This window comes from Taeniopygia guttata, chromosome 15 (assembly GCF_048771995.1).
Source record: "Taeniopygia guttata chromosome 15, bTaeGut7.mat, whole genome shotgun sequence".
Classification (NCBI taxonomy): Eukaryota; Metazoa; Chordata; class Aves; order Passeriformes; family Estrildidae; genus Taeniopygia; species Taeniopygia guttata.
Window position 1 is genome coordinate 8265544 of NC_133040.1, and position 17554 is coordinate 8283097.

The 17554-nt window shown below is 41.0% G+C and overlaps 1 long non-coding RNA gene across 1 annotated transcript in view; it reads left to right on the forward strand.

The window, feature by feature from the left end:
- Positions 1–1958: 1958 nt before the first annotated feature.
- LOC140685148 (uncharacterized) overlaps positions 1959–17554 on the forward strand; it is a 58873-nt gene continuing 43277 nt past the window's right edge. The window contains exon 1 of the long non-coding RNA XR_012058406.1: positions 1959–2295. This is a non-coding gene — a long non-coding RNA (uncharacterized lncRNA). The remainder of the gene's footprint in view (positions 2296–17554) is intronic.

The following is a 17554-nucleotide window of genomic DNA, read 5'->3' on the forward strand; positions in this document are numbered from 1 at the left end:
AATAGGAAATCTTGTTTTTATTTGTGGTCAGTTTGCTATTATATAGATTGAGGATAGCAGTCCACAGAAAGGAGACAGAAGGTTTATTTCAGGATTTCTGTCATTGAGAGACAATACATAAATAAAAGACAAAGCTTATGGTTTGTGTTTACAGACTCTCTGCTCTGTGGGAAGGAGAAATTGGCTTCCATATGTTGTTGATCTAGACATGGTATCTGGTTCACTCCACTTGGAGTTTGAGTTAGACCTGTTTGTGAATTAATCATGAGAGATTTGAATGTAATGTGATTATTTTTACAGCTTATAAAAGCTTTCCAGGATTGGATTGCTTTTCAAGAGACCAAATGAAATAAAGTCTTTGCAATTGTTCAGACCTTCTAGTGCTTTAAAACAGGAGCTATGTAAATTGAATTTTTTTTCATTAAAAAAGTAAATGTCACCTTCTCATTTACTGTTTGTAAGTGGGCTTGAATAAATATTATAAGAGTTCAAGTTAAATGTAATTTTTTAAAAAGATAAAAAGGAAACTTCAAAATTAACATTTAAGTCTGACATCTGCACCTGGTTTCAAAGAGAAAAGGTGAAGGGAAAAGCTCTGATAAATCTTGAGAAAATTGGACCATCCAAGGGAATAATATCAGAGCCAAGATTATTTTATACTTTGAGGCTGAGAAGGGGAGAAAATTTTCGACTGATACTTGAAAAGAAAGGGCAAAGCCAGGGACCTCATAAATCGGGAACACTGGACAGGACAGAATGCACATCCAACCAATGTGATTAATGCAACGTTCTCCCCTTTATTAGTGATAAGATGGCAGTTTATATACACTTCCATATAGTTTACAGTTTACAAAGGCACTCTGATTGGCACGCTAACATTGTTTACCTTTGCCTTAAGGTGGTCAGGCTTTTCACACTCCAGATCTATTCAAATTCACACTCGAATAGCTCATTACTTTGTAGTTATCTTAACATAATTTTTAACTGCGCCACAACTGAATTCTCACTGCATCAAAGGCTTTGAGGCCCCACCACGGCCGCTTATCAGGGCCTAGTCTGAGGGGTAGCTCAAGTCTCACTCCAGACATAAATCATGCTCTCTGTCTCTCAGAAATTCTGTAACAAAAGGGTAAAAAAAAAAAAAAAGGAAAGATGCAGCAGAATTTGAGAGTCTTGCCCTGAAATGTAATACTGAAGGAAGGGAGTGTGGAAAATGGAGGAGGAGTGACACAGGATGATATCCAGTGGAGGACCCCCTGCAAAGCTTTTGGAGGTAAAAAAATTTGAATCCTTGGCTCTTGGCAGAGCAGGAAGCCAATGTGTGATGTGGTGGCTGAGTTGGGCAGGGGAGAGAAGGCAAGGCTGGGGTCTCAGGAAATTCCTCTGGAGCACTCACTGCAGGGGAAGTTCCTCAGCCTCACTCCCTGCCATAAACATCCCCCTGCTCAGCCTTTAGTGAGCATTTACAGAACAAGTCTCACCTCTGCAAGGTGAAAGGCAGGGAGCAGCGTGGGAGGTGTGATCTAACAGAGAGAATTGATCCTGCAATGAAGATCTGCTGCCCCAGCACATGTGGAAAGAGCCTGAAACCTTTCATTATTGTTTTTGGAAGTTTCCTGTATTGATCCCTGCTGGTTAGCAGCAGGTACCTCTGCAGTGCATCAGCTCTGTGGGAAGCCCTGATCAATAGCTCAGAGCAATGGCCTGACAGTTATTTACTCATCAGCTCATTAGGGTGGGAAGAGTAGATTACACTTCTCATAATTTCACTATTGACTGGCACACTGCACTATGGTTTTGTTGTTGGTTTGGGTTTTTTTGTTTTTTGTTTTTTTTTAAGTACTCTGTGAAACCACAATCTTTTAAAATGAGAGGTGCTTGTAGAAGCAGAGAACACTTATCCATGGCAAGATAAAAAAAACTTCAGCTGTGATAAAGAACAAACAGGAGAAGGGAGGAGCATGGGCAGCTCAACCGTGGGTAAAATGAAGTTGTTTTTTTGCATTATATTGTGCAAGCCAGAATCCCTTGCTGTGTTCATCCAGCACTGTTGGCTGAGGGGGGAAGGAGTGAATTTACTTTGAGGTCAGTGGTAGTGTGGCACTGACTAGCAGACTTGTTCTGACACCTTCCTGGAAGGGCTCCAGCAGGTAAAAGGTATTTTAGGAAGCCTTACTCAGCAGATGTGTTGCTTGCAGTCCCTGATGAGTTTTACAAATTGCTGCTGACTACAAAAAGGGGAACCAAGACCACTGTCACTGCCCAGAAGTGTCCCACTATTATGATCTCCCAAGGGTGAGTACCAAAACTTTGAAATTTTTCCTGGTTTTTGGATAGATTTCATTCACTTCAAGTGAACTTGAAAGGCCAAAGAGCTGAAGAATAAATCCAAATACATTTTAAGTGGGTATTTATGCTTATATTGTTAAAGTTGAGCATAATTACCAATTGAAACATGTTGTTATAAAGATTTTTGCCTCTCTCTTCAAGCCTTTAAGACACTCTGGCCTGACAGAAGAGTTTTGATTTAGATTTAAATGAACAGAATTCACTTGTCCACTGAAGGGGTATCAGAAAAAAACCTGTTCCTGTGCTGTACTAATAAGTGGACACAGTAAGTAGAACTGAAAATGTGACATTTCCGAGGCTCCCCACTAATGAATTTGCTTTAAACATGAAACTTTTGCTCTAATCCAGATTAATGTTCTGTAAAACTGGAACTCCTACCCGAAAATTCTTGTTCACCTCCCTGACACCCTTGTGATTCAACACATATGAGCAAGGGCAGAATCCAGTTAGAAACCATGGGATTTATGCACCCTTTTATGTACTCCAAGGAATAGAAACCTCATTTTTCTACTGAACCACTTCAAGCAGACCTATATACCATGGCCTCAGTCTTCTTGATTGCTTGCCAAGCTGCTTTTTCAATTGCCAATAAGGAGTGTTTTTATAATTTTGTACCTTGTTGACCTGAGGCATTAATATTTGAGACCGACTCTGCTTGATTTGATATATCTTGCATTTTTTAATTTGCTTTCTATATAATTCTTTTTTTGGGATGAGCAAGTACATTATGTTTTGGGGAGTGACTAGAATGCTGGATGCAGATAGTGCTAAATCTTTTATGAAGCAAAGCACTCCAAGAAGCTAAAAAACTAATTTATGAGAGCCATTCAGAAAAGGGAAGGTGTCAGGAGAAATGTTCAGCCCTTGCATTGATTTTTTTCTGCAGCTCCCTGCATTCTGAGCTGGGGCTTATATTCATTGCCTGAAAAACTGTCTGTTTTGCAGCTCCTGCCAAGGGTGTGTTTTGTATTTTTGATTGTAGTCTTATAAGATCTTTTTCTCTTCTGCTTTTCATTGCCAAGAAAGAACCGATTTCCCCATTGTAAGAGCTTAATGGCACTGGGAGCTGTTTGTAAAGGCATTAACTACCAGTTTTACTCACCGGATTTTGTGAAATATTGAGGTTGACTGATTATTGCTTGCCTCAAAAGCAATCTTCCAAAATTAGGCACTAGGCTATGTAAATGGGCAGGTTTATTGTGAAAACATTTGAAACTGACCCAGCAAAAAGAAGCTGTCAGTGACAACTTTTCCATTAGTTTCAATAAGCCATAATCAAGCTCCTGTAATAACACAGCACTTCAAAAACACGCTGCTGCAGGGCAGTTGCAGGTCATTTGTGGAGAGCTGGATAGAAAAGATCAACAAAAAGAGTTAATCCATGAAACATTTATCCAGGCACATCTTTAAAGTGCCATTGTTTCCTTACAGAGCCTTTGCAGGCAGGAATTCTTGTCCATTGAGGCACTGTGGTCTTCTGAAACATAAAAAAATAAAAATAAAAATAAAAATCCAAAGCCCTGTAAATTCCCCAAAGAAGAATGTGATGGCTTGGTGGACAGTTTTCTATTTCAGTAAATTGAGTTCTGAGGCAGTGCTGGGAGCAGGAACAGCTACCCCAGGGTTACAGCAATCCCAGCAGCAGCTGTGCAAGGGCTGGGCTCAGCAAGGTCGGTGTCAATCCATTAGCACTGCCCCATAAAACATCCTCTGCCAGCCTTGCCCTGCTCCCTGCAGTGGTTAAAGCACAGCTGACTCTGCCTCAGCAGAGCCCTGCAAAGCCTAACCCATTTCAATTAACCGTGAGCTGAAGGACTGACAGTTTTATTTTATACAAAGGGAGGCAGGGAGACCCTTGAAAATGCAGGCAATGTCAGGTTAAGCCCTGAAAGTCATGTTTTAGCACTGAAAAAGGAGCCAAGTTTACTGGCTAGGGCTGAAATTAAGTGGAGGGAGGTTTGGTTTTGCAGCTGAGGTGTGTGGCTGGGGCTTCTCATTGCTGGGTTTTATTGGGGTCCAGGGAAGAGCACAGCACTGCAAGCTGCAGTGGGTGAAATGCATGGACAGGGCTCCCAGCACAATATTCTGCTGATGGATGATAAAGACAGACTGTGTCCATCATTGCTACTTGTTCTCCTTCAACATCACTTGTTCTTCTTCACAGAGCCCTTGAGGAGTGTCCTGACTGACACCACAGAATAAATGCCAAATTCCAGGACGAGGGACATGTCAGCGGTGAAGCTGAGGGGGCACGACCAGTGGTTAATAAATCATAAACCTGTTTTATGAGTCCTAGCCTAGTTATAGTTTAATCCCAAGATCAGCTTGCTAGAACTCATTTAAGGCAAATAGAGCTTGAAAAATAAACACAAATGTGAAGCAGAGTTATGTTTTTTAGAGAACATGTGCAAAGGATGATGTGCATGAGGTACCAAAAGGAGCAGTTTTGGGGCTGACAGCAGCATGACTGTGTTTGTAGGGTTTGATTGCCCTCTTGTACCTTGATTTTTGAGAAACAATCACTTCCTACTTTTTCATTTTCTTTTATTTTTCTGCCTCTTCCTTCTCTCCTCAAACCATTAAATGGAAACGTGTGCCTGGAGCTTGCTGCTAAGAAGTGGTGATTTTCAGTAGTGAGAAAAGAAGCAGATAAATACAGCAGCCTTCAGCACAAGAGTGCTTTGTGTGGTGGCCAGAATACTGCTCTCTGTACCACTTTCTCACTGATCATCTTTGCTCATTTTTCCTATTTAGTTCAGCATGATCTTTAGTTTAAATGAATGTTGTGTGCTATTTTCTAGGGGAAGTGTCCTGTGAGCTCCAGTGCCACAGCAATTATGGTGCTTGCTCTGGGAAAGCTTCAAAATTTAAGACCATCTTTGGGAGCATCAGGCACTTTAATTTTACAGCGGTTTCTTTGCCTCCTCCCTGGATATAAATGTGAGACAACAATTGTAGATACTGCAGGGCAAAATAATAGAAAATGCCTGGAAAATGCAGTTGTGAACAGAAAGCAGCAGCGAGCTGGAGACAGAGAGCACAACCCAAGAAGGACAAACCTCGTGCCAGGAACCAGCTGCTCTTGCTGGGTGCACTCACATGAGCAGGAAGGAGCTGCAAAATCTGTTTGGAAGTGGAGGGAGCTAAAATTAGAAGCTAATCTAAATGTTTCTGCCCTGCATGTCCCTGGCTGGAATAGTGGTGCAGTGGGAGCCTTCAGACAGACTCTCAGCTCTGCTGGTGGCAATACCTGGCACATTCAGTGCTTGAATTTTTCCCAATTTGCTGATGAAGTCAGGAGTTGTTCATTTCCATGCCCTTTTGTAAGTGGCTGATAAGCACATTCACTAGAGGTCTGCAGCTCTGTGGCACTTATCATGGCGTGCAGTCTCTAAAGAAATAATTTTTATTAGCCTTTTAAAGGAGGAGAGGCAGACAAAGTAGACAGCACGTTGATCAAATGGGCGACACTTGTTCCAAAGCTTTTTCCCTGAAGCAAATGTTATCTCTTTATTACCATCTTCCAGCTTGGAAATAAAAAGAGCTAAACTTTCCCAGTTGGACCTTGATTTGTAACTTTTTTTCTGGACTCTCAGCAATTTAGATAGAAATTCTAGTGGCATAATGAGAATGGGATGGAGACTTTGTCTTTGTGAATGTGTGGTATTTAACCATTTTCATACTAGCTCTCTACTATCTCAGGGGAAAATGATTTATTTTAAATTGGGGTTATTCTGGGTCTTCTTCATAAATTCAGTCTAAAATTAAGTTGTCTGTTGACTAAAATCGTTTTGTCCTCACAGAACCTGGAATGAGTTTTTTTCAAAATGTATTTGAAAAAGCCACCACGAATGTGGAGGTCGAGGTGATCTTTTAAAGGTTTTGTTTTGGAAGCTGGTGAAATCAAATGAAGAGAAAGATTTTTTTTTGCTTAGGGGAGGGCAAGGAAAGAGAAGAGAGTTGTAAGCAAAGCAAATTTTAAACAGCTGTTGGACAATAATTTTAAAAGAGGACTGCCTCATCCCTTGGAGAGCAGGGTGCTCAGGGTTAGGATGGGGACAAGGACATGCTACTCCTGTAACTTTTGCTCTCCCCACACCACAGATGAGAAGGGCACAGAGGCTCTGGGTTAGATCAAACCAAGTGCTGTTTTCCCTGAGCTGCTGTTCTGTAGGCAGAGCTTGTGTTGAGCATCTTTGCAGTGACTCGACACCTCTGGAGTGCAGCTGGCAGGGAGCACCACGAGAGGGCTTGGGAACAATTCCATGGCTTGGGAACAATTCCATGGCTCAGAGTGAAGGGATTTTCTGCTCCAGGTGTAATGCTGGTGTGCTCTCCTTCCTCACTCTGGGTCCTCTCTACAGCCACAAATGGTCAGTGACTGGACAGTAAACAAGCTGTTGGCTTGTTTACTTACACAGCACAATTTCCCTGTCTCTCACTTTTTGGCATTAAAAACCCCTCTAATTCCAAACCTGTGATACTGCAATAGCTGTGAACGGACTGAGGCAGAGAGGCAGATCAAAGTGCTGCCATTCAAGACTTTCTTTAGCTCCTGTGTTTGTGAGAGGGATGTAGGTCAGCACCCACCACTCACCATTACCACTGACATCTGCCAAAGGCAAAAGTTCCCTTCCTTCTTATTGCCCTCCTGGGAACAATTTCAGATTTAATCTTGCTGGTGCTGGGTAACTGCAGGATAAGGCTGAGCAGGAGTAGGATTTATTAATGGACAATTATTAGGATGTAAAAAAAGTAGGGCAATCTGTTCTGGTTTAGTAAAATTAAGTGCTAGGCTTGGGTATTGTAAGTGCTGAAGAGATTTTGGTTGTTTTTTTTTTTTTTTTTTAATGCAGCTGGGAAGCAGTGGTGTAAGTAAAGCTCAGGCTGAGCTCACTGGGGAAGGCAGGAGCTACCTGTGCTCTTGAGTTCCAGATTCCAAGTTTGTATCTCTGGAAAGAAAAGAATGGGACTGGAAAAGCATAAAAGGGTTAGCCCAGACTGGGACAGGTTATAAATAGGAAAAGACATCTCAAGGCCCTGTGCAATATAATATTTAAGAGGAAAGGTTATTAAACTTGCCTGATAGGTCAGTGACAAGGCACACTGGGGATTCATTTTACTGTCATTATTAAAGCTGGTGAGAAAGGAGAATCAAATCTTCACTGAGAGAGTATCCTAAACCACTTCAGTCTTACTGAGTAAACGTAATCCCTGACTTGTGAAATATTCCCAGCCTTTTGTGCTTCCCACAAATCCCAGAACTTGCCCATAGAGAAACACTTTGTGTCCAAATAGAGTCCAAAGATGGTGCTTTTCTTCCTCCACACCACCAGAGAGTCAGAAGTTTTTTTCTTTTTCAATCTGGTAAGAGCTTTAATCCAAAGTACTTGGGAGACCAAATTACAGAATGGAAGCAATGTGCATTCAGAAGCATATCCTGCTGATGCTAAAAGTTGTGGTAAATTCAGTGTTCCTTGCTGCTTGCCATGTGTCCAAGAAAAGGAATTAATCTATTTTAGAAGATGCTTGAGAAGTTACTGCCTTGACAGAGTTCATATAGCAAAGAAGTCAGAGACATCTGCTTGCCTGTGTTACAAATAATATAAATATTTAAATTCATCATGCAAGTATAGTTTTATCTGTAAACCCTAAACAAGAAAGCCAGGCTCAGTGGTCTTCCAGATAAGTCTCTTCTTACACAGAGAATGGTGCCAGTTGGATTTGCTATCCCTGTAATCTCCTGTAGAGCTTGGAGAGATGCAACCTGTGCAAATGCACAAGCCTTTTATCTGCAGCATTGATGACACAACTTGCCTTATGTTTTCACATCTAAATGCCAAATCCTTCTTCAGTTGCATAGAAAATTGGTTTGGTGCAAAACAGATTATCAGGCTTCTGGGCAAAAAAGGCATTAACTGTGTTAGAAAGTACTTTTATCTCCACTGGAGTGTTGTGTAATTGTCTGCTGTGGAGTTTCTCTGGCTTTCTTTGAAGCATTTTTGGTTGCTGATTGAAACCCCACACAGGATTAGCTTGCATGCTAATGTGTTATGAGAGGTAGCAATTACTTCTTTTTCCGGACCAGAACAGTGGGTGCCTTTGTGATTAAATGGTTTATCCACTTTAATGGTACATAATAAAATCCAAAATTCAGGCTGCTTTGCAAGCCCCAGGTCTTGATTCTACTTTATAGGTGTTACCTGGAGAACCTGGATCATGCAACTGCCATAAAAGTGAATTCAGACCCAATATTCAACTTTTTTTCCATCTTTGCTCCTATTTCTACCCATTGTTGTATACCTTGGCCAATTTCTTGTCTAATATGAACCAGACCTGTGGCTGTTCCTGTGCAATATCAGGTGTGTTTGCTTTCACTTCTACAAGAACTCTGAGTCAGCTACCACATCACAAAAAGTCTAATTATTTGCAGAACCTCCCTGCCTTTCCTCTCTTGCTCTATGACTATTATTTTACCTGATTCTTGAGCATTTGGCTTCATAAACTGGCATAGCAAATGGCCACAAAGGGACAAAAATATCTTCCTGCCTTTTTGTCTGTGTTGTAGCAAAGGTTTAACACACTGGTTGTACAAAGCACAGAGGAGTGTAGCAAAAGCAGGGGGGTCAGGGCATCAAGGGACCTGGATCACACAGGCCCAGAGCTTTAAACATCCATATCTAGGAACTATATTCCTATCACAGTGTACAATTTTATACCTATACTTCATCACTGCCTGTAAGGTTTCCTTGAGAGACTTCTCTTGTTTAATGTGGAATGGGATTCACACTCAAAAATAAACTGTGACATGTTAAAACGTGTATCACTTGCATTTTAGGACAGCAGAAACTGATTTGAAAAAATAAACAAACTTGTTAAATGGATTTTCCATATCAAGTGTTACTTTGTGCATCTGAACCAGTAGAAAATCAATCCCTAGCTGCCAGGGAAGTTGTGATCTACAAATGTAGATGGCAGAGAGATAGTGAAAGAAAACATGGCTTTAAACTATGCAAACACTTTGCTAGAGCAGCCTGCTTTGTGGGAGGGGTGTCCAAAAATCCTGGCTCAACCCTAAACTCCATCTGGGACATGAAGTTGTTACAAGAAAAGTTATGGGAATAGCCCTCAATATGGGAGGTCAGAACCAACCCACCTTCCAAGTGCTTTGTTTCTGAATTATCTCATGGACTGAAGCATCACAGACATGTTTTTGAACATGCTTAATTATCTGTTATAATTAATTAGGTGTGGTGACTTCCTTGCCCTTGGGTAGGACAGCATGTGTTTGGGTTAGGTAAGGACCTGGCTCATATCAAGGCCATCCTTCCTTCTGAATGCTCTGCTGTCTCCAGACCATTTCTACAGTTCTGAAATTGTTTCATTCACCAGCTTCTGTCAGGTTGTGCCTCATTAGGCTTCATGACCCATTGCCTGGGAGCAGTGGCCTGGATGGCATCCCTTGGAAAGCAAAACTTTACTCAAGTTCTATGTGTTTTTCTACTGTTGCTGTTTCATTTTCTAAATCAAAGCACATTTTACAAATTACAGAGTTGAGCATGTCAGACAAGTCCTTGTTTCACGGGAGATAACCAGTAATCAACCCACTGTACAAAGCATAGAGCTAGCAGGGGGCTTGCAGGTCAAACTTCCAGCTCCATATGTTACCTTTTATTGTACACAATTACAATCCTGGCATTTATTTGAAATGAAGAGCTCCTTCAAATGCAGCATGCTATTTGCCTTCCCCTATTCTTTGATATTGAAGTGAAATTTTACAAACCATCGGTCCTTAGAAGTATTTTTATATCTTGAAAGCAAAAATCAGAAAAGCTTTATGTGTTATGTCTCAAGAACTAGTGGATGTTTGTGTATGGAAAGCAACTCTTGCATGAGTATTTTATACCATTGAACTGTTGCAACCTGAAAGACTGAAAAGTTTATTAAAGCTAAATACCCCATGCACTAAATAGCTTTTATCTGCTGATTAACATGGTGCACACTAAGGATCTCTGCAGTAGTTTATTTGCAACAGGAAAAGTGCATTGCATGTTTCTTCAGAAGGAAATGAGAGAGGTTTGCAGACTTCATGTGTGATATTTAGTTAGTTATTTAGTTAGTTCTCGAACTACAGTTTTAGAAGGAAGCACCCACCAAAGTAGTAATAGATGAACACTTACAGCCTCCCTGACAGTAGATGCATAAAAGCATTAAAGGACAGACCTGATTTAAAGCAATCAGTTTTAAGCATTCCTTGGCAAAGGGCCAGGTTTTCTAGCTCACTAAACTCACTTATGTCATTGAAAACTTAAATTGTCCATAAATGATAGCACCAGGACTGTCTCTTCCACTGGGCACTTACCAAGCATGTCTCAGAATCACCTCCTTTCCTCTTATGCCAGGCCAGGATTGTTTGGAGCATGACTCTGACTCTTCATTACCTTCCCTTTCCTTCCACATGCAGATGGCAGGTCCTACCCTCATGCTAAATTCAGGGGGCAGCAGACTATTGAAGAGCACCACCTCTCTTCTGTGCCTAAACAAAATATGAACTGAAGCAGCTGATCCTACCCCACTCTGTTTGGCAGCTGACCTGAGGTGCACAACCTCTTGGGGTGGCTCTTTGCAGCAAAGGATGGGGACAGGATGGGAGCAGTAATCAAGATTTTGGTGGCTTTGCAATTTTTTTTATATGGTATCCATTATGTGTTTTATGTATTTTGATATCTGGCTGATGTTTTGATGTCTAAGGTTTTCTTGTAAGTGATTTGAGTAGTCCAAATTCTCACAACTGGAAAATATCACCATGTAGTATATCAGAAGCAAGAAACCATTACCTGGGTGTGATGCAGGGCTGCTGGAATATTATCTTTCTGCTGTTCCCTGACTAAGTAGATGCCTTTTTAAGCAGACTCGTGTGTACAATCAAAATGTTCCTGACACTCTCCATCACTGTTTTATGGATGCAATAGCTGGGACACTGCAAAGTCTCTGAACACATGGAGGGATTTCAGCTCATGCTATATCATCTCCTGCTTCCACCTGTTCAGGAAACTGCATTCCATTTTATTTTAATTAAAACCTAGCAGATGTTTCATTAGGGTTGATCCAAACAAAAAGAATGCCAGTTTCTCAGCAAAACAAAACTGAAGTAAACTGCAACATCTTGTGCTCCTACCACCTGGTCCAGAAGGTAGTGCCTCTGTCCATAGCCCAGATTATATGTCTAGAAATTGGTAGATTGCAGAGATTTTATTCATGACAGCTGGTTAATGCCTGATGACTAACTACTCATAACCATTTACAGAGCAGCAGAACGTTCACCTCTGTGCTCTGTGCCTCAGCAAAGCTTGTAGGTGTGGGAATCCAGAGCTTCCCTCTGGCTGCCCTGGCAGGTCTGGGACCCTGGCAGGGGTCAGGAACCCCCCTGGACAGAGCCCCCAGAGACACTGTCTGTGATCTCTGTCCATGGAAAAGAGTTTTCAATCTTACAGGATGAATTACCAGCTCTGAGTGTTTGATATAAGTAATAATTAAGTGTGGCATGGGTGCAAAAGTAAAATGTTAGGATTCTAGATTAGGGGTCCAAAGGGGACAAGATGGAGGAAATTGGGTGTGTCTTGTCCTTTTTCTCCTTCTTCATGCCCTCCATGTTTCACTGTGGTGTTGGCATTTTTCTGTTGGTTTGGGCTGGGGACACACTGTCCAACGTAGGTGACAGATATTGGCACGTTATTGTAAATCCAGCACAGGTAGTTTCTGGTATTTAATGTTTGTAACATCCCACTGAGGGCAGAGCCCCACACGCTGCCCTGCAGGACAGAGCTGCGGCAGGGCAGCAGAACATGTTAGAGATAAAGAGAATAAACAACCTTGAAACCAGCACAGACGAATTATGGCTTCTGCTTTGGCAACGGGGCAGAAAGACAGAGATTTTATACAATTTGGAATCATCAATACCACAGATTCTGACAGTAGGCACACTGTTAGCTTTGTTAAACCACTCTTCATCACAAATCCAAATTCTTCCCCACATTCTTGTTAAGGTTGATCTGAGAAATAAATATTTTAGGAGACAGACCTGGGCTTGAGAAGCCTGAGATTGGAAGTGGAGCTCTGTGCAGATGCAGAGCACTGTGTGTTCCATGAGTTTATTGAAGCACATTGAGCCATCTGCTCCACGCTGCTGCCTTTGCTTCTCCACCAGCAGCCCCTGAGGCAGAGCAGCAGCAAAATGCTGCTGTCAGACAGGGTCCTGCTTTATCCAGTGCCTTCCTGGCTTGTGAATAAAAGGGCTGACTTCAAACAGCCACTTTCAGTATCAGTTCACCAGGAAGAGGAAAGATAAACAAGCTCAGAACTTTACATTTTGTTTCTATGTGCACACACTCATGTTTAAATGAAGCAAAACTACATAGCATAAATTTCACAGGCAGAAAAAGCCTTTTCCACCTGCTGTAGTTACCAACAGCATCTTTAAAATAATGGGAGTGCAATGTTTTTTATAATCTTCTACAGAAATATGAGAAGGCTGTTAGTGCCTGCCTTTATTTAATATTTTGTAGGTTGACTGCATTTTTTAAAGCATCCAGCAAGGCTGGGAGAAGTTGCAAGCAAGGCTAAGCATGATTTCCAAGACAAGCTGTTTTTCAGCTGCCCTGCAAATTCTTTAACCATGTGTACACTTCTGAAACGTGACATCTACCTAGATTAAGGGTGTTTGGGTATGAAACTGCCTGCTGTGATAGCTGAAGAAGAATCAGAGCTAGAGCTTTCTTATCTGAGGTGTGAAGCAAATCAGTGAATTATTTGGTATTCAAATGTAACAAAAAGAACTCCTCACAAAAGTTGTTCAGATTCCCCCTGGATCTCTATATGCTGGAATAGGACTTTGAAATAGCAACTGAAATTGAATTATAAGTTTGATACCACCTCTGCCCCTGGGGTTTCTATAATTCATGAACTCATGAAAATTCAGTTCAGATACAGCATCTGGTTCTCATTAAAGTTCTTCTCTTAACCTGGTTTTCTATTATGGTTACTCAAAAGTCAAATGTCCTTTTTTGAGGTCAAGTACAAAGCAAGTCCTTCACTGACTTCTGTCCCAGAAGACTGAGTTTGAAGAAGGTGTGCCAGGAGTATTTGCTGTATCTTCTTTTCTTCCAAAATAAACCATAGCACAGCCTAGAGCAAGATGCTAGTGAATTTCTGGACGGGCTCACATGACCGCATATTGTGGTTAGTCATCTAATAAAGATTTCTACAGTTTTAATCTTTGTTTCAGAAGGAGTGAACAATCTTAATTGAGAATTGTTTTGACATCAAATTTGCTTTTCCCTCTTATAAAATTCACTGTATAAAGGTCAAGTCCTCGTAGTTCATTTCAAATCTGAAGTCTTTGCTGCATTTCCATGAAGACCAAGTACACCAAAAATCAAAAAATGCCAGTAAGGAATATGATTCATTTGTCACTCATAAATAATGTTCTCTCCACTTACAGGCATGGACAGTGATTTCTGCCCATGTTGGATGTTGTTTCCACTGTTCTGTTCTATGCCTGCTCAGTTCTGATTCTCTTTTACCCATTACCCACAGCAGTGATTCCCAGCCAGGAGAAGGTGATATCTAATTTGACAAAAAAGCATTAGGAAATTTCAGAATTCAGGACAAGTGCACTGGTTGCAAGAGCTTAGAATGTGACAATACCAACACACTGCACATTTCTCCACACAGTATTAAAGAAAGATAAAATGAGGTTGTGAGCTGGACACTAAAACAGTGGCTTGTGGGGACTGGAAATGATATTCTATAGTAGGCAGATTTTCAGCTGGAAAATATTATATGCTTATGTGGTTTCTTCTGCTACAAAGAATGGGGTGAAGAATTTCAGATAGATAGTCCTGTGCTGGACACAGTAGCTTGGTCTGGGCTATGGAAGATGAGCAGCTTTGATTTGAAGGCAATGAGAGGGAGAATCAGCCTCTTTCCCTCATGATATGTTCCAAAGGTTAATCACCGATTCATAGCTGAACACTCTGAAAAATGACTGCGTGTTGATTCATCTGTTTCTGTCTCTACCAAAGCATCAGCTATTGCAAGGTTTAGGTGACCTTGCAAAATATCTAAACCACAATTTTTATCTGATAATTGCATCAGTTTCACCTTTGCCATGCCCACAAACAGGGAGAGACAAAAAAATAAAAAATAAAAATAAAAATGAACATTACTACTGTATATAGACTAGATATGTAAGAAAGTGCTAAAAACCTTGAAGTAAAGTTAGAGGGTTTTTTTCCTGCAGACTACTCTAACACTGACATTCTGATGTAGTAAGACTGAACTCTGAATGCCTGTTTTTCATATGCATAAACTTATCCAGGAAAATGGAATCTGGGTGTCATTGTGACCTCCCACCTTTCTGAGGAAAATAGAGCCGAAAGATGGAAAGAAGTTGTGTCATACTAAAATAAATACTCCTGCTCCCCTGTCAAAGAGAACATTTTACCCAAAATGAGGTGATTTACTTAGGTGTGGATTCTGGCTGCTTACCTGCATGGATAACCCATGCTGGGATACAGGAGAGATTCAGCTACTGGAGACATGAGTTCAGTTTACTTTCAAGGGATCTCTGTGTTTCCTCAGTGCTAAATGCAATGAACTCTGTTGGAGTTATCAAAATGAGAAATTTTGATATTTAGAGCACTGCTCTGATGGTAATGGATAAATTGAAGGGATAGGGGCTGAAATATTTTCGTATTCCTAGTGTTTAGGGTTGTTTGAGGCTTTGTCTTCTTGGCTTTATTTATCCTGGTTTTGAAAACCTTTGGGCATTTTAAGATGTCTTTTTCTTGAAGTTGGTTATATATCTATGCAGTGAAGAAAATGAAAATATGGCTTCATTTAACTTCAGACTGAGGACATTAACTTCAGCTTCTTCAACTGAAGACTGACTTGAGCAAGATGTAATACTGTAAAATAATATTCTACATGCAAGACCAGCAGTTATAATACCTGGAAGCCAATATGAAACATGAGGCGTGAGGGTTTTAACAGCAGAGAATTAAAAAAAACCCACATTTAAATGGCTAGATGATAGTAAATTGAAATTCTGTTCATTAATGACTGCAGCACTTTTTAAAATGCTCAGCATACACCTAACAAAACAACACACACACACACTGGGAAGTTGTGAGCTGCAGCTACTTGTGTGCTGAGCAAGGTTATCAGAGCAGAGAGACTGAGCCAAGACAGCCCTGCTGAGGCAAGAACAAGGCTTAGATTTTCATCAAAGTAAACACTGAGATAGCTGAGCTGTGATTCTACAGTGGAGCTGGCTAACACACCATTGGAGAAGTATTCTAGATGATTTTTCACAAGCTGAAATGTCGCTTTTGCAGGGGGTTTTGGAGGGAGTTGTCCTAATGTAATGCTTAAGTGAAAAGGGAAGCGCTGGGACTGGCTGGATGATCCCACAATTCAGATTTTGCAACCAAGAGAACAAAAAAGTGGCTGAAATACAATGAACTTGAATGGGTTTGGTAAAGCTGTTCTACCTTACGAGGATGGTGTCCTACACCTGTGAGAAGGATATATTTTTTTAACCTTAATATCAGTCACTGATGTTATTGGCATTGTTATACTATTCAATATATATATATTCAAAATCCATTCTGCATGGTAAAGCGTTTTGGTTTATATCCTCCTTGTTCTGCCCTGTGTGAAGCAAAGCTGTGATTAGAATCTCCATCTTTTTCCTGACATTATACATTGCAAAAGTGGCAAATGCAGCAGCCTGTCCTTCAAACTCAGGTTAGTTGAGATTTCTGGAAATTGCAGTGTCCAGAGCAGCTTGGAGATCATATACCTGCCAAAACAGAGGATTCTCTTGCAAAACTCCAGACCACCAAGATAGGCATCTCTCAAAATGGCTTTGCTCCTAGGAACTTTGATGGTTTTGTGAGGAAAATGTAGGTTCAGATACAAAACATCATGGTGGAAAATTTCACTCAAAGTGAAACAATATAATTTTGCTTAAAATGGGCTGGGGTGACAGGACTCAACGATTTGTGCGAACAGAATGTGTGACCTTCAGAAAGCCACTAAGTCTCCTCTTGCTCCTGACTTCCATCATCTGTTGGAAACCTCTCCCAGTGGCTCTTGTTCAGGGCAGCAGAGGTTCTCCCAGAGTATGTGCACAAAGCTGCTCCTTTGAGCCAGCAAAAACAGTGTGGGCACAAATCCTGCTTCCCAAAACGAGGGGGATTTCACCTCTCTTCCAGGCATTCTTTTTTTTTTTTTCTTTTTTTTTTTTTAATTATTTTTCTTCACATTATGCTGCTGGAGGTAAAAAAATTCCTGAGAAGATATTATGGATGTTTAGAATGCAGATATTAATCAGATGACATGATTACATGATAGTGTAATGAGAGCCAGCTGTTTGGGGTGTGGCTGCCCTGCTGTGCCCCTGCCAGCTGGGGCTGATGTGGTCAGTGCTGTCACCTCCCTATTGAGTGCTTGAACAAAACCTCTTTAGCCACAGTGCGTTTGGAGGCACAAGGGGATGTGGATTACGAAGCAGAATTACTTTGTGAAATAGGAATCAAATTGGGGCTTTAATTATTCCCATCTCTGCTCATTACCTCTCCTTTGCTGAGAAGCTGGAGGATGCATGAGAGGCATTTCCATAACTGAGCTGGCAGGCAGGAGCTTTGGCATGTGCTGGAGCCAAGAGTGAGCTTCTGCAAATCTTCTGAGACCAGGTGATCGAGTTTCTTCTGTCAAAAAAAGCACAAAAGACTTCCATATTTTCAAGGAAAATACATTTGGTACAGCTCAATCCACTGGGACCCACAGAGCTGCATTGTGCTGAATAAAATAATGTAAATATTCCTGGCGGCAGAAGTGTTATGCCAAGGAGCCTTATGGAAGAGTTGGGACTTTCAGACACAGAAGTGTGCTATTATGTAAATCACTACTTTGTTTGACAACTGAATGGTATTAAAACTGTCTGCAAGTTTATTTCTCGGAGCAGAGAGTTCCTAAGAGCTACATTTGACATCATTTAAATTACAGTGGTGCTGTGTGGTATGTAAAATAACTGTCTTTGTTCAGCAAGGTGTGTGTGCTCCTCTGCTCACCTCCTCTCTCCCTGCAATTATTTCAAACCCATGTAAGACCTTTCCCCACAAAATTCAGTGTTAAGCAG